Source organism: Heterodontus francisci, chromosome 10 (assembly GCF_036365525.1).
Source record: "Heterodontus francisci isolate sHetFra1 chromosome 10, sHetFra1.hap1, whole genome shotgun sequence".
Lineage (NCBI taxonomy): Eukaryota > Metazoa > Chordata > Chondrichthyes > Heterodontiformes > Heterodontidae > Heterodontus > Heterodontus francisci.
The window spans coordinates 59,375,434-59,402,835 of record NC_090380.1 but is presented as its reverse complement, the minus strand read 5'-3'; the positions used below and the strand labels follow the sequence as shown (position 1 = coordinate 59,402,835).

Below are 27,402 nucleotides of genomic sequence, written 5' to 3'. Positions count from 1 at the left end.
TTGCTTGTGTAGTGGGATGGCGTAAACCCTTGACCCTGAGCAGTCAGCCTCTTGTTCTTCTAGCAGGACTTCAGATGGTGAGTAGGGCTGCCTGGCACAGGATAAATACATCATGGCTGCTGCCAGGATAGCAGATATTCACCAAGATGAAGGTCTTGGCATGGTCGCACACCAACTACATGTTTATCAAATGGAACCACTTGTAGTTCTTGCAGCTCTCCATGTTGACATGGAGTTGGGGGTGGGCACAGAGTCATGAGAGTGCACCATCATGAATCCTGCTATCCTAGAAAAGTCACAGGCCCTTTCATCCTGCTTGTTCCTCCTCAGTGATAGACTATGAAGTCTCCTGTTCTTGTGTATACGCCCTTTGTCACCTGCCGGATGGCACACTACGAAATGGCAACGCTTCCCGATCCCACCTGATATGGGGGCAGTTGTTGCAGTGTCTCTTAGTCTGTAACATGACCAGGACATGGAGCAAAGAATGCAGAGAGTGGAAGTTCTACAAAGGACTCGGAGGTGTAAGACTTGAGGGCGACTGCTACATGGCTACTGGCAGGGCCGTCCTTGCCCTAGGTGAGGCTCCAGGTTGGGTTTCAGGAGATGGCACAGCTCAGTGACCATCTCCTTTTTGAACCTGAGTTGCCACAGGAATTGCTCCTGGGGCAGGTGAAGGTAGGAGAACTGCTCTCTGAAAACCCCTGGTGGGTAGGGCCTCCTTCCTCTTTGTCGAGCTTCCCTTCTCTGCACCCTCTGCTCCATGTCCTGGTCACTGCAACAACTGTCCCCATACCTGATTCAGGTATTTCTCTGCTCTTCCTAACTGTAAACACCAGCTGCCAAGAAACAACTCCAAAAAAATCAGCACAGTGCTTCCACAAACTCAGCCTAAGTCAAAAATACCTCACCTGAAACTTGTCGAGTAGCCCTTTAAATAGAGCTGGTGCAGGTCTCATCTTATAATTAACCACTTACTCTTTGTGGAACGACATGCGCATTCGCCCAATGGACCTGCCTGATCCAAATCTGGTAGATGGGCGTCACACCAGCTGGCAGGGCTGTGCAACATCAAGATAGCGCCAAGTCAGTTGCTTCTGGTACATACACAGACACCCGCACGTGTGCTCTTCTCAAGATGGCGTGTCAAACGGGCCATGCCGGAAGTGTTTGGCAGCAAAGCGAACACCAGGTGTATGAGACAAGAAAAAATGTAGCAGAATCAGTAGAAAGTTGGTTGACTAAGGGTTGGAGTATTGCTTGGATCAAATAAAAGTTGGAAGCTGTGTACTCTAGAAATCAGGGATGAGTACACTTTTGTTCTCAGTACTTATAAATGATTTGGGCTTGGGCACAGGGAGCATGGTATCAAAATTTATACCAACACAAAAGTGGGGGTGGTGGGGGAGGGGGTTGCAAACAACACAGAGAACTCAGTTTTCAGGAGGATATAGACAAGTTAGCAGAATAGTATAGTACATTTTAAGAGAACTAGCAACAGAACCAGAGGGGTAATGAGGGGAAATTTATGTATACAGTGAGTTACGATTATCTAGAATGCCTTCCCTGAAAGCATGGTGAAAGCAGATTCAATAATAACTTTCAAAAGGAAACTGGATACATACTTGAAAAGAAAAAAAAATGCATGGCTATGAGGAAAGAGTGGGATTGGATGGGCCAAAATGGTCTGTACTGTTTGATTCTCTGATTCAATGAACGATACTGAAGGTTATAGATGAACAGAGAGACAGAGCAGTTCAAACACATAATTCCTCAAAATTACAAGTAAATAAAGTTAAAAGACCAATATCAATTTGTGTTTTATAATTAGGAGTATAGAGAACTAGAGTAAAACAGCAATGATAAATTTATACAAGGCAATAATTTGGTCATAACTAGAGTACTGTGTGCAGTTTTGGGCACCCCATTATACAGAGGATATTAAAACCAAAGGCAATGCACAGCATACATTCACCAAGGTGATGCTAGGAATGGAGAAATAGTTCTGAAGAGACAGGTGAAATACTGGGACTATTTTTACTGGAACAGATAAGAATTGGAGGAGATTTAATAGAGGGTTTGTAAAATTTTGAAAGGGGGAATAGGGAATGGCTGTTTCTTCCAGTTTGGGGGCGGGGGGGGGGGGCAATGATAAGGGGTTCTCAACTTGAAATAGTCATTAAGTGAGCTAGAAGACAGATTTGCAGAAATTACTTTGTGCAGAGTTGTTGCAGCATGGAATGCTTTGTCACAGGGAGTTAATGAGGCAGAGACCCTTGCATCTTTTAAGGGAGGGCACAGATTTAAAGTATTTGGTAAGAGAATCAAAAGCGACATGAGGATAAACTTCTTCATGCAGTGAGTGGTTAAGGTCTGGAATGCACTGCCTAAGAGTGTGGTGGAGCATCCAAAAGGAAATTAGACTGTTAAATGAGAAGGAAGAATGTGCAGGGTTACGGGGAGAAAGCGGGGGAATGGAACTGAGTGAATTGCTCTTTCGGAGAGCTGGTGCGGACATGATGAGCCGAATGGCCTCCTTCTACACTAACAATTCTGTGATTCTGTGAAAAGTGGCTAAACATTTGAAGCAGAGGAAGATGCAGAGATATGGGGAGAGAAGAGGAACTAGATTAGTTTTTTTAATTGGAGCAACATTTTTCTTCTTTTGTGCTGTAAACTTTTTCTGGTTTGAGAGCTTTGCAAGCTGGAAGGAGGCTAAGAATGCAGTATTCCAGGAATCAGTCCTGGGTCCCTTCCTATGTTTAATATTTTTGAAATTTGCAGACACCAGCAACATAGGTGCCAGTTCAAATAATAAGAAAGACTGCAAATAGATTCAGATTTAGTGTTACTGAGGCAGATGCATGTCAATGTTGCAAAGTGTAAAATAATTATGCAAGCAAAGAATGTTAACGCAAAGTATTAAATGGAATAGTAATGGAGCATACTGGTGAAAGATAGCAAAGGGTTTTATTTAGATAATTCTATGAAACTAATAACTTGGTTGCAGTAAACAAAAGACAAATAAGGCATTAGACTAAAATAGCAGAACTGTGCACACATCAGGATAAATTGTATTGTTGCTACACAAAGCCCTGGTCACATTCAATTTGGAGTACAAGCTGGTCAACTAATAAAAGGGAGGATAATAAGTACTGTGCTTGAAAGGATACAGAGTTTGACAACCAAGATGATTCTAGGTACCAGTAAACTAAGTTTAAGAAGAAAGGTTATGGGAGCAAGTGTTTTTTAGGAGGAGACTTTATTGTCACCAAATTGAAGTTTTCAAAGTAATGAAGGGTATTACCAAAATTAATCAAGGTAAGTGTTCACAACAGCAAATTACTTTGAGAGAAGGGCATAGTTTTAAAATTAGAATCAAGGTAGGGGAGTGGTGTATAATTTCCTACATAAAGGATATACAGTTCTGCAAAAAGCATCAAGGGAGACGATTGGAACAAATGTTGTTTGGCCTAATGGATTTCTCCCATTGCTAAGAATCTGTGCATGCCATAACCCCAATGTGCCCATTAAAGATAAATGGTCCCAGTTGATGACACTGCACCAACAATAATAACTCTGCCTAGGTTCATTCAAAATAACCAATAATTATACATGCTAGAATGACAACTCTTCCCCCCCAGATAGAGATCAGAAACAGGAACCTGAGTTAATTTTCAGCCCTCTTACCCAGAGGTGCTGAGGCTAATTGTAGCACTCTTGTTGCCATCTTGAATTTACATTAACTAACTCAGCACAAATTGGAATCAAATCAGGAACATTTATTACCTACATGGTTAACTGTGCCCTGCCTTAAACCAGCTGAGCCATCAAAGGAACTACACCCTCTCGAATGACCCAAAGAAAGTCTCTCTCTACTGGTAGAGAGATTCAACCTGAAATGAGTTTGGGCAGCCTTAAGTTGGTTCCTCATGAATCTGCAGCAAAAGAACTGCCTCTAATTGACAACCTCACTTGGAGAGCTCACAAAGATAGCAAATGTGGGAAATGAACATGCCACGCTGGTGCAGTAGGTCAGTGCTCTCCTGAGGCCAGACTTATTGGTGTGGCAAAGTAGCAGGATAGGCTGACTGTGCTACTATACCTGATCTGAGAACACTTGATGCTGATAGGTTGCTGAGGAATGGAATACTTTGCTATTGTAAGTGCAAAACTAACTGACAGAGAAAGACAAGTTAGTAATTAATTTGAAAAGGTATTAAAAGTTGGTTGCAAATTATTTAAAGGCTATAACATTGGTGGTTTCCGCTGAGGATGAATATGATGATCTGCTTTCCAGTTGAGAGACTATATAAAGATACTGGACTACCAATACATTAGCATGTTAGTTGATATTTTCTCACGTGTATAAAATGATCATCACGAGTGTGAAATATCAACATGGGGCCTGTAAAAATAAGCAAATGATCTATTGTAGTTAGTGTAGATAGAGTTCTGGAAGAAGTTTTGTTTGCTTAGCAATTTATTATTCAATCAAAAAAAAACCTAAACTGTCCGCACGGTGATATTTTTCTGATACTTTAAGTTTAGCTGACATAAGATATCTGAATACACCAATGTCCTGTTTGTATTGCCTCCCTGTTTGGGTTGATCTGAGACTAATCTTACTTTGTCCTGTTTCTAATCTGCTAAAATTAGTTTCACGAAAGAGGTTGAGGAAATGAATACTGTCATTTGCAAATACCACTTCTTTAGAAACAGAAAGATCTCCATTTTCCAGAGCTTAAATAGGGCACAAGAGACAATACTGTAGCATCAACTTAGCTTTGGAATTTGTAATTAACAGGAGAAAGATCATTTATTTTAGTTTGTCACTCAACTTTTACCGTAACCTTGCAGTTTTCTCCCCCTTAGCCCAGTAAATATTTGCATAACTATATGCAGGCTTGAGGCTTGATCAATGAAATTATTCCTAAGTCATTGATGACAGTTACAGCCATTTGCAATTTAAAACAGACTAGATAAATTACAGCACAGAACCTCAAATATGCTCACATATTAAGAAAAACCTCCAGAGAGTCTATGGTATTATTAATCTTTCAAGACACAGCAATATTTCTTGTTGACTGAAGGTGCAGAATTATATCCTGAACAGAGATTAAAATATGAGTTACTGTAGAGAAGGATTTTTTTTAAATCAGCAAGACCATAACAATATGCCACCTACTTTTTCTGGAACCTAGCTATCCAAGTTAAAAACAAGAAGATTACTGCTGATGTACCCAATGTAATGTTGTATCCATAACTTTTCAGAAATGGTAATAGTCATGATTTGTATTTATAGAATCATAATGCAGAGGTGGGATCTGAGTGGACAGGAGTGGCGGGGGGGAGGGGGGATGCGAGTGATAGCTGATGTGAAACCAGGAAGGTTGTGGAATGTATGGGAATGTCTGATTTCAACAGGGATGCCTCATTACCATTTTGCATCTGGGTTTGCACTTCCAATATGTGTGAGCAGGCATAATGCACATCTACGTGATATAATTTATTTGGGCTATTTAAAGGGCCAATGCAATCATGGAATTTGGTGGAGTTGGGACCATTTTGAGAGAGTAAAATATTCATAAATGGAGTCAGGATAGTCAAAGACCGCATCCCGCTACAATGAGGGGACACTTGATGTACTGTTGCCTGCAGTCAGGACCAAGAAGGAGGTATTCTTTCTGAGAAATTGCTGTGATCAAGAAGGTGTAGTTAGAAGTGGCTGAGGAGGTCAGCAGCAGGAAAATAGTGCCCAATATTTGAATCCGGTGTAGGAAGTGGTTTAACAACCTAACCAGGTCAGGAAAAGGTGAACATAGTTACAGATTCACTTACAACCTATGCTGCACCCCCTTCCCACTCCCAGTCTTGTCAAATCTATACCATCACATCACTCCTCACAGCCACTTACATTTCAGCAGCATCCATTGTTCCAGCAGCATTTCTTCACCTCCCATTTTCTCCATACACCATCACTCAGCCCAATGCTTACACAATGTGATCCCACCTCAGTCAGCTCATGCCCTCAAATGCATGCCAGCGGCACTCATGATGCGTCTGCCTGACAACCGGCCTCACAGAACACAATGCATTCATTGCATGCACACAGGCATTGCAGAGACTATTGTGCCCACTTGTAGGGTGAAGAGAGCCCAAAGTAGAAGGGGGAGGACCTGAGGTGATCCATCATGGATTGTGCAGAAGACAAAGCCATAGTAGATAAGCGGCATATCAGTATTCCTGGCCATCAGAAATGGAAAGACACAGACTTCGCTGCTGTATGGTGACAACAATAAATATCTCTGACCCACATCTCGTACAAGACTATGTCCTGTTGACTTGATTTCAGCACTGAATGAAATATGATCACCTTCATCAGTCTGAATTTTCTAAATTTTCTACAACCTATTATTAAATCATATTGTCTCTTCTCCCTTCTAGGGCCATTGTGTAAAGAACAGCAGCCCATGGCCCCTCTGGATGACATTTCCTCAAAGAATCTGACTCCTTCTGAGGGTGCAATATCACAGGATGCAAGCTTAACAGGCACCAGCGCAGATATGAGGACCTTGATGGATTCTATTAGAGAGTTAGGTGGGATATCACCCGGTGAATCACAGTTCACAAAGTGAGCATAAACAAAGTGGTGGTACAGAAAGCTGTGGAGAGTACGTGTCGGGGGGCAAAGTTCTCTCCGAGCTCTGGTCTGCTGTACAGCTATGCTGAACTTAGGGAGCCATAAATAAAAAGGTGAGTGAGAGAGGGGGAGATGATAGTTACTTTGATCCAGTGAGAGTTAATAATTGAACCTTTGAGCTACTAGGGCATCCCGAGCAGCAATCTGAGTGGCTGGTCTGGCACTGTGTGTCCCATCTTTATTTTCCACCTCCCCTCCATTGGAAACCTCAGCAGGGGAACAGTTTGAGCGGCTTGTTCCTCCTTCACCTGGAGTATAACAGAACACAACACACTGTGATTATCCAAATTTGTTGAGTACTGAAAGGCACCTCCTGATCAGTTCAGGCACCTGAAGTGCACCTTCAGCATGCTGATGGTTTGCTCAATGATACATCTGGTTGTAATATGGCTCATGGTGTAGTGCTCTTGGTGTTCATTGGTAGTGTTCTTCAGAGGGGTCATCACCCCGTTTTGTAGGGGGTATCCTTTGTTGCCTAGTAGCTGCCAACATCATCCCCCCCCCCCACCCCCGCAAAGAGCCAAAGATCTCATATACCTTTTTAAAAGCCTTTTCAACTTGACTTGCCACCATCAAAAGTTTGTGTACATGTACTCCCAGGTCTCTGCTCCTACACCCACTCCCTCAATCTTCCTACAAAAATTAATTTTCTCTCTTTTCCTTATTATTATTGTCCCCATTAGAAAAGATAAAGATTAGACCTAGACTGTTAAATAATGCAGCAAGATGTTGTCATTCTTTGTCAATGCAATTTCTTGGTCATAGATGGTAAATCTATATGGTTTACGCTGAAATATTTCATTACCAACTGCAAATGATACAGGTATAATATTGCAATACACCCAAGAAATTGCCCTAGGTATTTTCATTTAGATTTGTGTTACGCCAATGTGTTTCGTTGAATGATGATTTACTTTAATCCACTGACAGGAGATTCTGAATTTTTTTTTGAAGAACTTTAAAAAGAACATTTAAACAGGATGACTGCTGGCAGCTTAAGATGACCATCTAGTTTGCTACACTGTATCCTACATTGCAAAGGACTGTGAGGAGGGAGACGAAATGTCTGTGCATTTCCCGGCAAGGATCAAGACCCAGGTTGTTTAAAGGAACTGCTTGTTCATTTTTGTAAGCAGAGAAATACTGCCAACTGCTATATTTGAATGACTGAGTGACTGTCATGTGACAAGCCCCTCCCCCTCTGTGGTTTTAAGCTGGTGTTTTCTCTGTAGCAGAGACGCAGCAACTGGACACATGAACAGACCCCAAGTGGGGGTCCCTCTCTCTCTTCATACCAGCTTGCAAGTTTTCAAATCTTACTTGTTGACTGACCACCTTTGCAAACTCCGGCTACAATCAGAAACCCCGCTGGAGGAAATCATCCACATCACTATCTCCAACAGACTCACCGAACTAGTTATCTACCTTTTCAAACTAAAAGCCTCAGGACCATGGAATTCAGCTAGAAGTCAGCCAAACTCCACAGACTGTGTACCTTTTTATGGACTCTAACTCAACCAGTCTACCTTTCCCCACTCTGTAATCTATTTGTGTGTGTGTAAATCTCTAGGGAGTGTGTGTGAGTGAAAGTTGGCGTGTTGTTTATTATTTTATTAGGTTGTTTTGGGTACAATGAAGTTAACTGCTTTCTTTGTTAACTCAAGAAAACCTGACCAATTGATTCCTGTTATGATCATAGCAAGAAAGTAATCAAACAACTACTGCATTGGCCAATGCATTAACTTTAAGAAAGAATTAAACCTGTTGTGGTCCAACAAAGAGAGGGAAAAGAGGGAAGCCCTTCAACCCCTCCTCACTTGACTGTAACAGAAATTTGGGGGCTCATGTCTGGAATCAAACCCAAAGACAAATGGGAAATTGGAAACAGGAAACACAAATTGATCCCTAGCAATAACTTAAAAACTTCAATTCCATGCTAGAGTAATAAAATGTCCACATTCGAGGCCAGTACCTTCCCAGAACAGAGTGAAGTAACTTAGACCAGTTTAAAAGCCTTATCTGTTGAAGAGTTGAGGATGGTAGCTGGGCAGTTAGTGACTGTCCAAAAGCTAGGAAGCCTGAATTCCTAAAACTTGTGGCCAACCATTTTAAAATTGACACTGACGAACCAGAGACAGGCATAGAATCTGAAACAGACAAAGCAACATTAGCTAAGGTACAACTAGAATAGAGGAGACTAGAATTAGAATTCTAGAAAGAGAAAGAGCAGAGAGTGTTTCAGGAAAGGGAGAGAGGGAACTTTTCAGAGAGAGAGAGAGAGAGGAGAGAGAATTCCAGGAAAGGGAAAAAGGGAGGAAAGGGAAAAACAGCTTTCCAAAGGAGCTAAGGCAGCTCGAACTCAATAGGGGAAGATTCAACGTACCCAGTGAAGGCACCACTAGTGAGAGAGTTACCCCTAGCTCTAAACAGGGTGTTGAGCTCTTAAAGTTCTCCCAGTTGATATCAAAATTCAATGAGGGAGATGTGGAAGCATTTTCCATCTCTTTTGAAAAGCTTGCAAAATTGTTGAAGTGGCCAGTAGATAGTTGGACGCTGTTATTGAAAAGCAAACTAACACGAAACGCCCATGAGTTTTATTCACTGTTGCCTGATGAGAATTCATCACATTATGAGATGACTAAAAATGCTATCCTGAGTGCATACGAGCTAGTACTGGAGGCGTACCGCCATAAGTTCCAAACTCTCCAAAAGCAGCCGGTACAAACTTACATCGAGTTCGAAAAGGTTAAGCAACTCGATTTCGACCAATGGATATGGGCACTTCAGATAGAGTCCACCTATGAAAACCTCAGAGAAGTGATCCTCCTTTGAGGAGTTCAAAAACTCGCTTCCCCTTTCCATAAGAAACCATATTGAGAAACAAAAGGTTCCATGAGCCAGGCAGACAGCAATCCTGGCTGATGATTATACACATTCACAAGCCCTAGTCACCTCCAAAAACATTAAAAGGATAGAAGGTGGGAGAGTGATAGGAGGATGAACAGCCATGAGTGTGAAGGGAGAGCTGGAAACACAGGGGGCACTCCTCAGGCCAAAAGGGAAGATGCTGAGAACAGGAGTAATGCACAAAAGCCTGTGTGTTTCCATTGTAATAAGGTAGGTCATCTTCAAGCTGATTGCTGGAAGTTACAGGGAAAACCTGTAGGATTAATCAGGGCACACCAGACAAGTGCAAGAAAAGGCGCCCTTTTTTGGGCCTTACTATTGCTGCAGTTAAAGCCACAGCTTGTTCAGCTGTGCTTTCCATCAGGGTCTTTCTCCTTCACTGAGTGGATGTGCCATCATTAATCCTACAGGCTTTCCCTGTAGTTTCCAGTAGTCAGCTCTTAGATGACCCACCTTATTACAATGGAAGCACACAGGTCTCCAGATCTCACTCCTACTTACAGCATCTTCCTTTTTTGGCTAGAGGGCGGCCCCCGTGTCTCAGTTAATCTGTTGCCCCCTAGCTAACTCAAGCCGCCTCAGCTCTCTTCCCTGGGGAACCAACTTGTATATTAGAGCAAACTTATCAGCCAGAACTGCAGCTTGCCTTGCTCTATGAACTTTTTGTTCCTCTACATGAGTCTCCATGGAGAGTGGGACAGAGTTTTTAAATTCCTCTAGCAAAATTACCTCTCTGAGGTTTTCATAGCTGGGCTGTACTTTAACAGATCTCAACCACTGGTCAAAAGCCAGCTGCTTACTGCTCTCAAACTCCAAGTAAGTTTGATCAGCTTGCTTCCTGAGGGTTCAAAACTTCTAGCAGTAGGCTTCCAGTACCAGCTCATATGCCCCGAGGATAGCATTTTTGTTAGTTCATAATTTGATGAACTCTCATATGGCAACAGGAAATAAACCTCAAGGGCTTTTCCTGTTAGCTTACTTTGCAATAGAAGAGTCTAACTCTCAGCCGGCCATTTTAACTGCCTTGCCAGTTTCTCAAAAGATACAAAAGATACTTCCACGTCTCCCTCATTGAATTTTGGAAATCAATTGGGACAATTTTAACAATTCCATACACAGCCCTGCACTTGTATCTTCCATGCTTTCACTGGGGTTACTCTGTCGCCCCCTAGCTAACTCAAGCCGCCTCAACTCTCTTTCCTCACGTTCCTTTTGGACGGTTCTTTCTCTCTCTCTGTCTTCTAATTCAAGTTTCCTCTGTTCCAATTGTATCTTTGCTAGCAATACCCTGTTGGAGTCTATTTCTAACCCTGTTTCTGCTTCTTCAGATTCGAGGGGAAAATGGTTGGCCACTAGTCTTAGAAGTTCCGATTTCCTAGCCTTGGCACGCAAAGTGATCCCACACTGCTCAGCCATATTTCTCAACTCCTCCATAGGTAGTGCTTTTAACTTATCCCAAGTTACTTCCCCTGGTTTGGGGAGTTATTGGTTTCAGTCGCAGACATGTTAGCATTCAAGCACATGCAACTACAAGAAAACCTATAATGAAATCTTTTCTCTTTTTGATTGGGATCAATTTGACTTCCCACTTCCAATTTCTCATTTGTCTGTAGGTCCAATCTGGGACGCTAGTCCCAAATTTCTGTTACAACCAGGTGAGGCAGGAGTCTAGGGCTCCCCTCTCAGCTTTTCCTGGTTTGGCCATAACAGGGTTTAATTTTAAAAACACCATGTTTTTAGCTTCCCCTCAGTGAATCCTTACTCACTGATCTCTAATTGTAATGGCAAAGAAATCAACCAGACTGGATTTCTCAGATTTAAACAAGAAAGGTGTAAGTTTATTAACCTTAAAGCTCTAATTCAGTTAAAACGATTAAAGATATGCGACGACGCTAGCATGCATATGCAGCAAACACACACACACAAATAGAGACAAAGAAGGAGAAAGAATCAAACGGTAAAGGTTTGAAGCAATAGCTGGAGTTCAGTTACTGGCTTTGGGTTTGATGTAAAGTCTTTGATTGAAGTTAAGTCTTGCAGTTGTCGTTGGGGCCCAGTGCACACTTCCAAACTTGTTTCGCTGCTCTTCTGTATTGAGGCTTGAGCTCCTTCCTTGGGTCCCTGGAACTTTGCGTGAGAAAGAGAGAGAGAGAGAGAGATGCTCTCTTCTTGAAATTCAGTTGCAGTCTCTCCCCAAAACTGTTAAGTGAGCTCAATTCAATTAACTCCATGCTGGCCAGCAGGTTAGTCAATGTGACTAGCTCCTTGTTCAGAGCAGCCTTGCCTGTAAGATTTGTGGACTCCTTCAAGCTCACCAGACACTCTCAGTGGGGGATGGGATGCCAACTCAATGACTCTCAATGTCTCTTGATCATCACTATTGACAAAAATCCATCTGGCTAATTAAATCAGGGAATACTCCCATTGTCTTCTTCATGCACCTGGCTTTTAGAATGCAAATGTGTGGCCATATTTTCAGCCACTGTTGTGGTCTTTTTAAACAAGTCATTTCAAGTCCAATAACTGTTCAAAAATAACATTCCATGTGACGAAATTAATACGTCTCATTTTGGCATGTGTGCTTTCTGTCACAGAACATTTAAACAGGATGACTGCTGGCAGCTTAAGATAATCATCTGGTTTGCTACACTGTATCCTACATTGCAAAAGCCTGTGAGGAGGGAGGCGAAATGTCTGTGCATTCCCCAGCAAGAATAAAGACCCAGGAAGTTTAAAGGAACTGCTTGTTTTGCAAGCTGAGAAATACTGCTAACTGCTATGTTTAAATGACTGAGTCAATGTGACAAGCTCCTCCCCATCTGTGCTTTTAAGCTGGTGTTTTCTCTGCAGCAGAGGAGAGGCAACTGTACTCTGACATGAGCAGACCCTAAGTGGGGTCCCTCTCTCTCTCTATTCCAGCTTGAAAGCTTTCAATTCCTGCTTGTTGACTGGCCAGCTTTGCACACTCGGCTACAATCCGAAACCCTTTTGGAGGAAATCAACCTCATTGCTATCTCCAAGAGACTTACCAAACCAGTCATCTACCTCTTCAAACTAAAAGCCTCAGGACCACTGCATTCAGCTAGAAGCCAGCCGAATCACTAAAATCCACAGACTGTATACCTTTTTTATGGACTCTAACTCAACCAATCTACCTTTTCCCACTCTGTAACCTATTTGTGTGTTTAAACCTCTAGTTTATGTGTGAGTGAAAGTTGGCACGTTGCTTATTGTTTTACTAGTTTGTTTTAGGTACAATAAAGTTAATCTCTTTCTTGGTTTACTCAAGAAATCCTGTCCGATTGGTTCTTGTTATGATCATAGCAAGTACGTAATCAAACGCCTACTGAATTGGCCAGTACATCCACTTTAAAAAAGAATTAAACCAGTTGTGGTCTAACAAGGAGAGAGAAAAGAGGGAAGCCCTTCAGCCCCTCCTCACTTGACCATAACACTAGGGATTTCTATGTTCAGCGATCTGCTTCTCTATTATTTCCAGGAACTTTCAGAGGAGAAAAGAGCAGCAATAAACTATGAAAAATTAGACCATCACCATAGCATACCAAGACAAAGAAAAGCAAAGGCTCAACAGATAAAATCTATATAAGTAAACCTGGAAACATATAGATGGATGGACAGTATAAGGATACTCTGGATTGACAAAAGTATTGCCAGGTAAATGGAGCGAAAACCTCATTTATGCCAGGAATATTTTGCTAATTGCAAATTTAAGTCATGATGACCAACTAGATTGTAAGATAAAGTAAATGTTATGCATTTCCTCCTCTAGTATGAATTTGGGATGAATTAATAATTTGATACAGAAAATAATGATAGCTGGTTTAAATTAATTTTCAGTGCAAAAATACTCACCTGTCTCTTGGTAGTTTAGAATCAAATGTGAGTCATAGATGTAAACTAGTCAAAAGTTCTGTGGTTCATGCACAGGTACCATATCCATACGACAACCAGTACTCTAATTAGAAGAAAAAACACTCCTTTCCTCTAAACAGAAGATACCAAACCACAATGCACAGAAGCCATACTTTCCAAATAAGGTGAGAATTCCATTATCTAACTTCCTGATTCTCTCCTAGAATTCTCACAGAATGAAGCCTTGCCTGATACTACTGGCTTCTTGTACAACTTGTTAACACCAGTCTCTTCCTATCTGAAATAAATCAAACCTTACATCAAACAAAAAGTTGATTCAATTTATTATTCTACTTCTATCACACTCACCATTCACCTTCATTCTCATGTCTACGGTACTGTTGTACCATACATGCAATATTCCGGCAACAGTACTGAAGACCTGTGCTTCAGAACTTGCCGCACCCCTAGCCAAGCTGTTCCAGTACGGCTACAAAACTGGCATCTACCCGGCAATGTGGAAAATTGCCCAGGTATGTCCTGTACACAAAAAGCAGGACAAGTTCAAGCTGGCTAATTACCGTCCCATCAGTATACTCTCAATCATCAGTAAAGTGATGGAAGGTGGCGTCAACAGTGCCATCAAGCTGCACTTGCTTAGCAATAACCTGCTTAGTGACGCTCAGTTTGGGTTCCACCAGGGCCACTCAGCTCCTGACCTCATCACAGCCTTGGTTCAAACATGGACAAAAGAGCCGAACTCAAGAGGGGAGGTGAGAGTGACTGCCCTTGACATCAAGGCAGCAGCTGACCATGTATGGCATCAAGGAGCCCTGGCAAAACTGGAGTCAATCAGAGGGAAACTCTCCACCGGTTGGAGTCATACCTAACACAAAAGAAGATGGTTGTGGTTGTTGGAGGTCAATCATCTGAGCTCCAGGACATCACTGCATGAGTTCCTCAGTGTAGTGTCCTAGGCCCAACCATCTTCAGCTGCTTCATCAAAGACCTTCCATCAATCATAAGATCAGAAGTGGGGATGTTCGCTGATAATTGCACAATGTTCAACACCATTTGCAACTCCTCAGATACTGAAGCAGTCCGTGTAGAAATGCAGCAAGACCCGGACAATATCCAGGCTTGGGCTGATAAGTGGTAAGTAACATTCGCGCCAGACAAGTGCCAGGCAATGACCATCTCTAACAAGAGAGAATCTACCCATCTCCCCTTGACATTCAATAGCATTACCATCGCTGAATCCCCCACTGTCAACATCCTGGGGGCTACCCTTAACCAGAAACTGAACTGGAGTAGCCATATAAATACCGTGGCTACAAGAGCAGGTCAGAGGCTAGGAATCCTGTGGCGAGTAACTCATCTCCTGACTCCCCAAAGCCTGTCCACCATCTACAAGGCACAAGTCAGGAGTGTGATGGAATACTCTCCACTTGCCTGGATGGATGCAGCTCCAACAACACTCAAGAAGCTTGACATCATCCAGGACAAAGCAGCGCACTTGATTGGCACCCCATCCACTAACATTCACTCCCTCCACCACCAATGCACAGTGGCAGCAGTACGTACCATCTACAAGATGTACTGCAGCAACGCACCAAGGCTCCGTAGACAGCACCTTCCAAACCCGCGACCTCTACCAACTAGAAGGACAAGGGCAGCAAATGCATGGGAACACCACCACCTGCAAGTTCCCCTCCAAGTCACACACCATCCTGACTTGGAACTATATCGCCGTTCCTTCACTGTCGCTGGGTCAAAATCCTGGAACTCCCTTCTTAACAGTACTGTGGGTGTACTTACCCCACATGGACTGCAGCGGTTCAAGAAGGCAGCTCACTACAACCTTCTCAAGGGCGATTAGGAATGGGCAATAAATGCTGGCCTAGCCAGCGACGCCCACATCCCATGAATGAATAGAAAACAAGGTGACACCTTATGAAAAAATTAGCAGTCCTAGTGGTTCAGTATCACAAGATAACATATTTATATATTGTTTTAGTGTAAATGAATGTCCCAAGAGCTTCACAAAGCCATAATTTTAAAAATGCAAGCTTTTTCTCGTATCCTTTCTGGGATTGCAAAACACAAATGTAATAATATCACACATACTTATAGAAAATTAAGAGTTGTTGAGGGGAAATTAAAGGGCCAATTTAAAATCGTGGTGGAGCGGACCACATCCCTGTGTGGGAATGGGAGGAGGATGTTTGGCAGATTTTAACTCTGCGCCTTATTCCAATCATGTTGCTCAGCTGCTTCCGGCAGAAAGCCTAAGTGAGGGTGAAACATCGAGCAGCCTCGGCCTAACCACCAGCATCAGAAGAAAGTTGTCAGCCATAAGGCAAGTCCGGGATGGGGAAAGGTATTCCAAGGGTTTTGTAGCTAGGGGCAGGGAGCCTGTGGCAGCTGAGGCTGGGACTTACTTCAAGGAGCTCAGAGGGGCACTCCAACTCACCCAGTCTCTACGAAAGAAAGGAAATTAAATTTTATCACAAAAATACTGATCAAGTATGAGTCACAGTTTAAATTGCTCAAATGTCTGAGTTACACACACACGTACAATATAAATATTGACAACCGGTACTTCAATAAAAAAAAAATCACTCTCTTCCTCTAAACAAAACCAACCAAACCATCACATTTGGCAGGTAAGCTCAGGACCAGGTTAAAATTCCATCAGGAACCTATGTACGTCATGGCACCTTGATTTGCATTTAGAAAGGAGCCTCATCTGGCACCAAAGCCAGCAGTGTTAAAATTATAGAGTAGCAGGCACAGAGCGAGAAATGGAACTGCTCCATTTTAACTGCTTCCTTTCTGCAGGTCAGTACGTCAGTAAGTCTGTATGTTATATATATATATATATATATATATATATATTAAAAAAATCACCCTTTATGTGTTTGGTGTGTAACAGGAAGCTAAACTTAAGCAATGGAGAAGTTTAGGTCAGAGGAGCTGATGAAGCTAAGAATTTTGATGGAGATGGTTTAAGAGTTCAGCCAACAAAGTTAAAGAGGTGATAGCAGTTTCCTTGCTAGCAAGTAACATGAAGAAACTTCCTTTGAAAAAATAAATTAAGATTTCTTTATTGCCCAGTTGGATGCACTAAATAGATCAAGATGTTGCAATTGAGCCATTGCACTGCAATAGGACTGGAGGCTATTCACACTGAGGCCAAATAAGAACATAAGAAATATGAGCAGGAGTAGGCCATTCAGCCCTTCGAGCGCACTCCGCCACTCAATGACATTATGGCTGATTTTCTACATCAACACCATTTTCCTGCACTATCCCTGAAATATGAAGGGAATATAGAATATAAATAATCAACAAAACTGTGGATAGGATGCAATGTTCAGTTCAGGATGCTATTGACATGAACAAACTGAGCAATTAAAACCCTTGAGTTAAAGGATAAAGAGTAAAGAGCATGAATGATCACTCACAGCACAATTTCAAAGACACGATATAGCCACGAATATGAATATAGGCTTGGTAGGAATGTAGAACTCCAAGAAAGGATTTGGAAAAAGCCATAGTCATGACAGAGAATTTACCAAAGCGTTCAAAAACGAACATGTTCTTCAGAATCACGACCACTGAAAATATGCTCACAACTACATTGGTGATCGTGGACGAGATCAGAATTTTAACAGTGATGGATAATGTAAGATTTAAAAACAGCTTGCAAATTTTAAAAAGTAAAGTATTCATTTAAGGACAATAGGACAGTTAGAAAGGTAAAATGATTATCTTGCTTTGGAATAGGGCAAACATGAGCAATGTTTCAAAGAAAAGGTTGAAATGTCACTAAGAAAGATCAAGATGCCATTTGCAGGAAAGTTTGAAGTCACACATCATGAGATTGATTCCGAAGGCCACCATTCAGACCAAGGGCTTATTTGAGTCCAGAGAATGGACAGCCCAACATACATGCTGGTGATAAAACTTGATGTTGGTCAAAATTGTCAAGCAAAATATAACTACAGTGTAAAGTTCTTTACCAAGAACGTTGCAGATTAGAGCCATAGAAGGAGTTCTTCTCTTCAGGCCAGTTAGCTGCTAGACCTTTTGGTTTTGTTATGATTAGGCAGGAAAAGACTGGGCTTGGCTGTGATGCCGCCCATAGTAACATAGTTCTTGAAAACTCACTGTATGGGTTTATATGTGCAAAGGAAGATCTCCATGCCTATTTCTATCTTATACTATTCCTAAAGTGTCCTTGTTAATGCTCTTCTCCTTCAGGCTCTATCCCATAATCTTTAGGGTAATGTTGTCAACACAAAGCTAAGTAAGTACAAGGATATCACTATAGTGTTCCCACAACATTTCGATGCAACAATCATTACCTTAGCACCGTTTATACAGATTTCAATTTTTTGATTTTTTTTTAAATTACCAAAATCAACAAAATTGTATTTTTCATTCCATGCAGTGAAATAGTTTTCACAATTTAAAAAAAAAATAACTATCTGAAATTATTAGCTATCGGAGGATGGATTTTCCTTTCTATTGCATCTATGGGTCACTTGTGACCGACTACGCTTAGGCACTGCTTATGGTTTGGTAGAAGAAAATTGTAGGAACCTCTCATCACAGGTGTAATGTGCCTGACCTCAAGTACAAGTGCCGATTAGATGCCCAGCAGGGGGCCTCGAGAAAAAAGTCTGCTGTAATGATGCATAGATAGGACTAGTTTCTGAACTGTTCCTAAATTAGACTAAAATAGACAGAAACAGGACAAAAGTATAAAACTGTGTCACTTAACCATTAATAACTTTACAGGTTATCATCTTGAAGTATACTTTGTTCCAAAATATATTATTTCCATTTTGACTATAATTGTAATGGTAGTGAAAAAGAACGGTATCATTTAATCCAACATTAACATACCTAGTTATCATATACAAAGAACATTGTTTCTGAAAATCAATCTACAGGGCAACCAAAATTGCCTTCATTTCTGCTTTTGGAGTCTGCACATCTTCTCACATATTATGCAAATAGAACATTCCAATGAACCAACAAACAAGGAACACTTTAATCCATTAATACAAAACTGTATTAACCAGCATTTCTGTATACTGCAGAAATGTGTGTGCAAGAGCATTTAATCTATAAGAGATTGCATTCAGATAGTACAGTACATGCCAGTTAATAGATACCCAGCTAATGGGAACATTTGGTTAAAGGGAATATTTGCTCAACCGGTATTTAACTCTTACTGTGTTGTGGATGAGTTATGATGCAATGTATTACTGACAATACAGATTAGAAGATTTATTCTGTTGCAGTACTCCTACAAGACACAAATATCATGTCAATGATTGACTCAGTCTCTTCAAGAAAAAAAAGACTTGCATTTATAGAGCACGTTTCACAACCACCGGTCGTCTCAAAGTGCTTTACAGCCAGCGAAGTACTTTTGAGTAAATCAGCAGCTAAGTTAGAGGTGACAAAAATAATAAATGGACAAAACTAAAGGCTCTGTATCTGGCATTCAAAACAAAACAGATGAACTGATAGTGCATATAGAAATGAATAAGTACGGTCTGATAGCCATAACAGAGTCATGCCTTCAGGATATCATGGATTGGGACCTGAATATTGAAGGGAACATGACATTTAGGAAGGACAGGAAGCTAGGAAAAGGTGGAGGGGTGGTTCTGTTGATTAATGATGATATTAGCACAATAGAGAGGGATGACTCAAGTTCAGGAAACCAGGATGTAGAAGTGGTTTGGGTCGAGATAAGAAATGCTACAGGTAAGAAGTCACTTGTGGGAGTGGTGTACAGGCCCCCTAACATTAACCACGTGGTAGGATGGGATATAAAGGAAGAAATAATGGGAGCTTGTCAGAAAGGTATGGTGATAATCATGGGGGATTTTAATCTACATCTAGACTGGAAAAATCAGATGGGCAAAGGTAGCCAAGATGAGGTGTTCATAAAATGTTTTCGGAATAGTTTCTTAGAACAGCACATTCTGGAGCCAGAGAGCAGGCTACATTAGACCTGGTATTGTGCAATGAGATAGGAGTAATTAATGACCTCATAGTGAAGGCACCCCTAGGTAGCAGCGATCATAATATAATTAAATTTTACATTCAGTTTGAGGGAGAGAAGACTGGGTCAAAGACTAGTATTTTAAGCTTAAGTAAGGGCAATTATGAGGGCATGAAAGCAGAGCTAGCTAAAGTGAATTGGCTAATTAGGTTAAGGTCAACAGAGATGCAGGGGCAGACATTTAAGGGGATATTTCAGAATACACAGAATAGATACATTCCGAGAAAGAAAAGTTCCAAGGGGAGGACCCACCTTCTGTGGTTAACTAAAAAAGTTAAACATAGTATCAAACTTAAAGAAAAAGCATATAATTGCACAAAGATGGGTGGCAGGTCAGAAGATTGGACAGAATATAAAAAGCAGCAAAGAACGACTAAAAGATTAATAAGGAGGGAACAATTACAGTACAAGAGAAAGCTGGCTAGAAATATAAAAACAGATAGTAAGAGTTTCTATAGATAATTAAAAAAGAAAAAAGAGTTAACAAAGTGAGCATTGGTCCTATAGAAAGTGAGTCTGGGGAATTAATAAGGGAAAATAAGGAGATGGCAAATGAATTGAACAGGTATTTTGCATCGGTTTTCACCATAGAGGATACAAGTAACATGCCAGAATTGGCTGTAAATCAGGAAATGGAAGGGAGGGAGGAACTCAAGAAAATTAGAATCACCAGGGAAGTGGTACTGAGCAAATTGATGGGAGCTGCAAGCTGACAAATCCCCGGGTCCTGATGGACTTCATTCTAGGGTCCTAAAAGAAGTGGCTAGTGAAATAGCTGATGCGTTGGTTTTAATTTTCCAAAATTCCCGAGATTTGGTGAAGGTTCCATTAGATTGGAAAATAACCAATCTAACTCCTTTATTCAAGAGGGAGGAAGACAGAAAGCAGGCAATTACAGGCCAGCTAGCTTAACATCTTGTCATAGGGAAAATGTTAGAAGCTATTATTAAAGACGTTATAGCAGGGCACTTAAAAAATTCAAGGTGATCAGACAGAGTCAACATGGTTTATGAAAGGGAAATCATGTTTAACCAATTTATTGGAGTTCTTTGAAGAATTAACATGTGCTGTGGATAAAGGGGAACCGGTGGACACACCGTACATAGATTTCCAGAATGCATTTGATAAGGTGCCACATCAGAGGTTATTGTGGAAAATAAAAGCTCATGGTGTAGGGGGTAAAATATTAGAAGATTGGCTAGCAAACAGGAAACAGAGAGTCAGCATATATGGGTCATTTTCTGGTTGGCAAGATGTAATGAGTGGTGTGCCACAGGGGTCAGTGCTGGGGCCTCAACTTTATCCCATTTACATAAATGACATGAATGAAGGGACCAAAGGTATGCTTGCTAAATTTTCTGATGACACAAAGATAGGTAGGAAAGTAACTTGTGAAGAGGACATAAGGAGGCTACAAAGGGATATAGATATGTTAAGTGAGTGGGCAAAGACCTGGAAAATGGAGTATACTGTGGGAAAATGTGAAGTTGTCCATTTTGGTTGAAAGAATAAAAAGGAAGCATATTATCTAAATGGTGAGAGATTACAGAGCTCTGAGATGCAGAGGAATCTGGGTGTCCTTGTGCATGAAACACAAAAGGTTAGTACGCGGGTACAGCAAGTAATTAGGAAAGCGAATAGAATGTTATCATTTATTGCAAGGGGAATTGAATATAAAAGTAGGGAGGTTTTGCTTCAGTTATACAGGGCATTGGTGAGATCACATCTAGAGTACTGTGTACAGTATTGGTCTCTTTATTTAAGGAAGGATGTTAATGCACTGGAAGCAGTTCAGAGAAGGTTTACTAGACTAATACCTAGAATAGGCAGGTTGTTTTATGAGGAAAAGTTGGACAGGCTAGGCTTGTATCCACTGAAGTTTAGAAGAATAAGAGGCAACTTGATAGAAATATGTAAGATCTGAGGGGTCTTGACGGGGTGGATGTAGAAAGGATGTTTCCTCTTGTGGGAGAATCTAGAACTAGGGGTCACTGCTTAAAAATGAGGGGTCGCCCATTTAAGACAGATAAGGAGAAATTTTTTCTCAGAGGGTTGAGAGTCTTTGGAGCTCTTCCTCAAAAGGCGGTGGAAGCAGAATCTTTGAAGATTTTCAAGGCGGAGGTAGATAGATTCTTAATAAGCAAAGGGGTGAAAGGTTATTGGGTGTAGGCAGCAATGTGGAGTTGAGGTTACAATCAGATCAGCCATGATCTTGTTGAATGGCAGAAAAGGCTCGAGGGGCCTACTCCTGCTTCTAATTCGTATGTTCATAAGTACTAGGCTGCAGGTGACAGGGCATTGGAGATTAGGGGAGGGTGTCGCTGTGAACAGGACTAGCAGCTGGTGTAAATGCAAGAGCTGTAGGAGTGTCTCAGGGCTGCAGGGAAGTGGTAAAAGGAGGATGTTCAATGGTGACAATAAAGTCTGTAAACATTGAAGTGTGGACGGTCGGAAATGGAAATCAGAAATGGAAGCACCAGAAAGTGGAATTCCGAGGGTTCGGACCAGTCCATGAAGGATTGTGGGTCTGGAAGCATGTGAGGTCGGCTCCAGTACTACTGGTCAGCTGCAGCTACAGTCAGGAAGTTGCAAGATGCAGAAATTTGAGTCAGGCAAGAGGCACATTCTCACGAACTGTTGAGAACAATGCCGCCTGAAACTAGTTGACACATACTGGCAGCTAGGAGCATTAGAACCCGAGTGACCTTTTTAAAAAATAGGTCCTAGGATGTGGGCATCGCTGGCAAGGTCAGCATTTGTTGCCTATCCCTAATTGCCCTCGAGAAGGTGGTGGTGAACTGCCTTCTTGAACCACTGCAGTCCATGTGGTGTAGGTACACTCATAGTCCGTTAGGGAGGAAGTTCCAGAATTTTTACTCAGCAAAAGTGAAGGAACGGCGATATAGTACCAAGTCAGGATGGTGTGTGACTTGGAGGGGAACTTGCAACTGATGGTGTTCCCATGCGTCTCTGCCCTTGTTCTTCTAGGTGGTAGAGGTTGTGAGTTTGGAAGGTACTATTGAAGGAGGCTTGACACGTTGCTCATGTTGGAAGCCAAAGAGAGGTTAAGTATAAGAAATATGGATAAGAACCTGAAATCTGAGGATAAAAGAAAGGCCTGACAGAAAGCAGGAAAATGTTGCAGGAAGTAAGTACTATAAAGGAAACAGAGGGGAGATGGGAAGCAATTTTTAAAAAAATATTGAGTTGTGATCTGGATTGCATTGCTTGAAAGGGTGGTGAAAGCAAATTCAATAGTAACTTTCAAAAAGGGATGAAAGGCGTTCTGATGAAAGGTCACAGACTTGAAACGTTAACTCTGCTTCTCTCTCTACAGAAGCTGCCTGACCCCCCTGAGTATTTCCAACACTTTCTGTTTTCATTTGAGAAAGGGGAATTGGATATATACTTGAAAAGAAAAAAAAATGCAAGGCTATTGGGAAAGAACAGGGCAGGGGACTAACTGGATAACTGTTTCAAAGAGCTGCACGATTCCATGGAAAATTGCTTATCATATACCTGTGGGTGTCCAGTGATGTTGCTGAGTCAGATGATTCTCCCCTCTATCTGCTATTCTCTTTTCCTCCTGTGCTTTTTTTCCCTCAGTCCCTCTCTTTCTCACTCCTCCCTCAATCTGTCCCTCTCCTCCCAAATCTCTCTCATCCCCTCCCTTCCCCTCCAATTGCACCCTCCCTCATGTTCTTCACTATCACTCTGCCCGTGATGTATCTGGGGGAAATTGTGAGGGCACTAGGATGGCTGGCAAAGAACTTAAATGGCTAGTGTAGCCATGATAGTTTGTAGAATTGGAGCCGGGAACTGCGAAGTAGGAGGGCAATCCAACTGCTCTGGATAATAGATGAAAGGCTTTGGATGGCGTAGTTAACTCTATCAAAGTCCTCAGAGCAGCCAGGTAGCGACAATACAACACATTCACAATCTTTTGTGATTTTGGTTAGGGCCATTTTGGCTCTTGCAGGGGTGTGAACTTGATAGAACTATTTAAACATGGAACTGAAGGAAAGGGGACCACAGTTTTAGGGGCAAGAAAGGAAAGTTGGGTGGTCAACAGTTTAGTGGGACTGGCATTAAAGGAGCAAGAGCTGGGTCTCATGGACACGGTAGCTCAGAGAGGGGAGAAAAGAAGATAGCAGAAAAACTGAACAAAGATATGAGTTCAGGAGCTGATGAAGTGGGAAGGGAGGTTTTGCTGGAGAAGCAAGACAGTCAGTTGGTATAATGAAGTACACTAAATGTGAGCGGTGTCTGAACTAGATGATAAACAGATCACATGCTACATACATCCATGTATTTATTAAAATTAGAACTATTCAGGATGTTTGTGAAACCTATAGCTGCAGAGCCAGGGACAACCTTAATGTGTCTTAATCCAAATGATTCTGATTTTGAAACTCTACAAATAATTCAACTCAATGTCTAAATTTTTTTCATCATCCCAAGCAATGATTTTATTTCATCAGATGCTTAGTCTACATCTTTCCCCTGCAGGGCAACTGAAGGCAAATTCGGATAAAACATGTATGTATATGAGGGAAATTTAAGTGCTAACAGAATCATTGGCTTCCTTGTCAAACAAATATGCAATGCAACACTGTTTGATCATTTCAATCTAATTGACAGAGCTTTTTTATTTACAAAAACATACTTACTGTACGAAGAGTATCTTCCAGCAATGCTGTATTCTCTTTAACGCTATTCCACCTTGAATTCAACTGGAACTTCACATAATCTGTAAGAGAATTATGAATCGTTTTAAAATATATTTAACTGTCCCCATGTTAAACTATATGATGTGTACATTACACGTGGCTTATTTTATTTAGCTGCTTTTAATGGTTGGGTGTAGTGTTTTAAAAATATATTTCTTCATTGCCACTGGGTCAAAATACTGGAACTCCCTACCTAACAGCAGTGTGGGGGCATCTTCATTATACTGACTGATTCAAGAAGATCCACCACAACCTTCTCAAGGACAACTAATAATAGGCAATAAATGCCAGCTTTGCTAGCAATGGCCACATCACGGGGATGAATATAAAAAACAGGAGATCGTTATCTTGAAGCTGCCTAGGTAACTTTGCAATTGAATTGATCAGGGTTGTCATTTGCTACAACATACCTTTCATTTTAATTCATGTAATCTGTCAGGCCAAGATGCATGTGGCTACAAATACCATGGAAGAAAATTAACTCTCGATTTGTGAGTTGACCTGAATCTAATTAAGTAATCATTTTTAATGCAGCCCATTATGATATACTGAATAATGATGTGTAGACCACCTCCTACTACAATTGCTGAATGAAGATAATACTCCACTCCTAAACAAGTGGAAGGGAACAAAACTCAGTATCATAACTGATTTTAATTTTAAAAATTAGAAGAATTAGTATTTATACAGTGTCTTTCAAACCCTTATCCTTACCACAGACCATCCCAAAGCACGTCAAAGCCATTGAAGTGTTTACTGTTCTCTATGTATTTTAAGTACAGTAGCCAGAAAAAAGTTAAAAATCAGAACTTAAAAACAAGTTTGTATGCATATATATTTTGTAGTCACGTTTAGGTGGCTTTGGAATCTTCTCTTTAATATTAACAGGGTCAGGTTCCTGAGGTAATAATTGTACCATATAGGCTCATACAAGAATGTATATTTATGATAAATGCTTCATCTGCTTTCTTCCAATGAAACTGGAATTAATCAGCCCTGTGTAAACATACGCAAAACAAACGCAAAACAAAAATTATATGCAGTGCAGCCTCCATCATTCACACTCCCAATTATCCAACTCAATTATCTGTCAGAATTTTCTTGGGAGAAAGTGACACACAAGACATAAAAACATGTTTCTTTTTATATTTTCTGGTTTCTTGGTGAACAAAACTAGATTTTTTTCTTTTTATACTATTCTTGGCTTAATTCCTGTACCTAAGTATCACTGTACCATAAATGCATTTCAAGGACTCTCAATTATTTGTCCATTTCAATTAAACACTGGGCAACGTTATGCTTACAGTGAATAAGAAGCTGTATATTAGACTAAGTTTAAGGTTTATCTTGGAATTTATGGTATCTTATTACAAACTCAGTCACCACTTCAGTGCTCAGTTGCAGTAACTTAAGCACTGGAAAACTGTATGTGATATCTTATTACATAGAAATCATAGCACAAAACAAGCCTTTCACTTAACCAACTGAATGCAATGTCGTCCAAAGAAAAAAAAAAATCGCTGACTAACCACAGGACGACAGAAACACTGTTCCAGTGGCATGCACTAACTTTAGTAGAAAAAGCCTTACACACAGGACAGGTATTTCACATGTACATTTACTTAGCAAACATTTACCACAATTCTTTGCAGTTTTTTGTCCAACAGTTGTGGGAAGTACATAAACTTCATTAGAGTGATTGCTGAGAATGTAGACTCCCATGAGTCATATCAGATCTGTCCCAGCGCTACATTGAAAATGTGATTGGATGCTGACTGCATTTTGCTATGACAAGTCCCACTAGAGTTGTACATTATCGGTTCAGCTGGCTTTCTTCTGTTGGCCTGGAGTAGTTACTTTGATTGGGCAGGTTAACCATGATGACAGTTCTCATCTCCAGACAATGTTATTGTGTTTCCATGGTGCCAAAGTCTGGTGTTTCACCGACACTAATTACATTTTAGCAGACAACCAGGAGTGCACACAACTATCATAAAACACTTGCACATTCTGCATTTCCTCTTAGCATTTTATCAACATACACACAAAAGGTTAAAGTACACATGCATAGGTTGGGTGAATATGAATATCAAAGATCACATACCCAATGATTGTTCCTATTCACGAATCAAAATTAAATTAGCCACTTATGGCTAGTGACTAATTTATTGGACAACATTGAAATTAATATAAATAAATTGGTCTCGAGTAAAGATCTTATAGACTAGCAAACACTCTCAAGTGTTCAAACTATTGTGTTTTAATTGTAGTTCATTGCTCATAATTTTACTTACTTGCCAAAATGAAGATTGTGGCTCCACTTGTGGCTACAGGTGGAGGTACTGGCTGGAGGCAGACAACGTCAAATGTAACTTACGTTGGGCCCATCCAAATCCCTCATGTGGTTGGTTCAAAGGAAGCACTGGTCCACAGCCCAGGTGCATGCCCACCCTCTTGGTCAGTCAACATAAATGATGCAGAAAGCCAATGATATAAAATTTTTCTGACACGTAAGACATTGGTTAGTTTCCATCTACCGAACTGCGCACACTTCAGGTTATTCAGTCCTAGGAATGCTATTACCACTGAAGACAGATACCACAAAAATCCTAATTATCCTCATTTGGTTTTTGCAGAAACAATTCCTAGTCCTGAGTTATTTTGACCTGCAACTAAATTTCTCCTCGACCCCATTCCAATATTCACCACCCTCCTGGCCTCCTTCAATCTTATCCTTTCACACACACACATAGACTTCGCCAACTTCAAGGTCTGAAAGCACATCATTGCCACCCAACTCTATGTTGATCTTTCCATCCCTCTGTGTCCAAATCCCTTCAGTTTTTTGTTTGTCCTTTCCATAAGACCGATACCGCCCTAGTCAAGATCATCAATAATATCTTACATAACAGTGACCACAGTGTGTTATACCATGCCATCACATTTGGTATCTCTGTTACTTTTGATACAGTCACTCCACCATCTCCTCTGTGGTTCACCTCCATGATATTTCTCTGTCATGCTTCCATTCCTGTTTGCCTCAACAAACTGTTTGCGGCACAGTGGCTAGCACTGCAGTCTCACAGCTCCAGCCACCCGGG

General features: G+C 41.1%; 1 protein-coding gene across 8 annotated transcripts in view; it reads right to left on the bottom strand.

Annotated features, from left to right (window-relative positions):
* Nucleotides 1-27,402, bottom strand: part of zbtb20 (zinc finger and BTB domain containing 20) — a 355,462-nt gene that overhangs the window by 175,689 nt on the left and 152,371 nt on the right. For all 8 annotated transcript variants that reach the window (XM_068040588.1, XM_068040587.1, XM_068040591.1 and 5 more), the window contains one exon: nucleotides 24,242-24,321. The gene's annotated coding sequence lies outside the window, so the exon portion shown is untranslated. The remainder of the gene's footprint in view (nucleotides 1-24,241; nucleotides 24,322-27,402) is intronic.